The sequence below is a fragment of the Triticum aestivum genome, chromosome 4A, assembly GCF_018294505.1.
Source record: "Triticum aestivum cultivar Chinese Spring chromosome 4A, IWGSC CS RefSeq v2.1, whole genome shotgun sequence".
NCBI lineage: Eukaryota > Viridiplantae > Streptophyta > Magnoliopsida > Poales > Poaceae > Triticum > Triticum aestivum.
The window spans coordinates 693109378-693111140 of NC_057803.1; the positions used below are offsets into that span (position 1 = coordinate 693109378).

Here is a 1763-nt window from a genome sequence, read left to right on the forward strand (position 1 = left end):
CAAGATTTGCAATGCATGAGAATCCACATCCAGGGAGTGGCCTTTAATTTTGCGCGGAAGCCTCGGTGGCACCAAAAGCTGCCTTTTCCATACCTACAAATAGGTTAGCATCACACTCCTGCAAATAGGTTAGCATCGCCACGTGATCCATACTTGCCTATATCCTCTTCAAATATCTGTAATTCAAATATGCATGTGAGAACCAATCTCGGGGGCTTCCTAGGAGGGACGGAATAAAAGATTGGTTAGAGCATCTCCAACAACCACGCGCGGTAAAATGCCCATTTAGCGTGCGCGACAAGTTTTCGCGCGCTCCAGTGGAGGCGGGAAACAACCGTGCGCGGTAAATATTTGTGCGCGCAGGAGAAAGCTGTCGGTCGCACGGTAGATTTGGCGTGCCGCTTCCGGCGCGCCTATAAAATGCGGCGCTCGCCACGCGGTGCTCCACACTGCCACGTGCGCATTTCCCCCTCCTCCTCGCCATTTTCTCTGCTTCCTCGTCGCTTCAGCGCCCCGCCACCATGCCGCCGCGCCGGCGGGGATCATCGGGCTACCACGGCGTCCGCCTGCGCCCCTCCGGTGCCTACTACATCGAGATCCGGTCCGGCGACGTCCGCCTAGGCCTCGGCACGTTCGAGACCTCGCACGAGGCCGCCCGCGTGTACGACGCGGCGGCGTGGCGCCTAGGAAGGCCTCGCGCGCAGATGAACTTCGACGACATCTACACGTGCCAGCAGGCGCAGCGCGTCGCCCCTCCGCCTCGTCTGATAACAGACCAGGACCGTGAGGACCACCATCGGCTGCAGCGCCGCCTCCTCATCGTCGAGGAGGACGAGCGAGCCATGGCGGAGTGGCGCCGGCACCACCCGGAGGACATCGCCGCCAAGAACGCCTTCTGAACGGAGAGGACAGCAAGGCACCGCGCGGAGCGTGTGGACAGGCGTCGGCGCAAGGCACTGGCCATATCGCAGTGCGATCTCGTTGACGCAGGCGGGAAGTCGTTCTTCTCCGCTGACGATGAACGTTGGGATGACATCTGGCTCGATACCTTGGACAACACCACCGAGGATGATGATGATGATGATGATGATGAGGACGAGTGGGAGTAGGTTCTAGTTGTACCGTAGTTTATGATCTAGTTGCACCATAATTTTTTTATCTAGTTGCAGCGTAGTTATCTATCTATGTGATGTATCGTTTTATCTATGTATTTTGAAATATCTATGTATAAAATCTATCTATCTATCTATGCATGTGCACCGTAGTCTAGAGTGTTTGTGCGAGAGCGCGCGCGCTGCATTTTTACGCGCTGCTGGAGCTACGTGCGCGTGCTGCATTTTACCATGGCTGCTGTAGCCAGCGCTGCCCGCCACGCCAAACCAGCCGATGGGCGCGCTGTAAAGTGGTTTTTAGGGCGCCGTGCGTTGGACGGCTGTTGGACAGTTGGAGATGCTCTTAGGCCATCCTCTTGTCACAAGGCTGTCCGCCCTCCAAAGAAGATTCTAAAGAACGTAAGCCTTGGGAATATCCACATACTTTCAGGGTGTACTTCATTTGAGTAGCTTGAGATGATCAGTGCTACTTTACAGCTTTATTGGACATAAACTATATCACGGCAAACAGAAATGTTCGGCTCCTCAGATAGTTCCATTCCATGTGATGATCTCCATCCCTTGTATGACTTACTTGCTTGTCGTACTTGCCATTTGACTCTATTTCTCGCTCAAATGAGAAGGATTAAATCATGGGTGCACGTTTTGCCT

The 1763-nt window shown here is 54.4% G+C and overlaps 1 pseudogene; it reads left to right on the forward strand.

The window, feature by feature from the left end:
* Positions 1 to 521: 521 nt before the first annotated feature.
* LOC123084298 (ethylene-responsive transcription factor 13-like) lies at positions 522 to 1109 on the forward strand (annotated as a pseudogene).
* Positions 1110 to 1763: the final 654 nt, after the last annotated feature.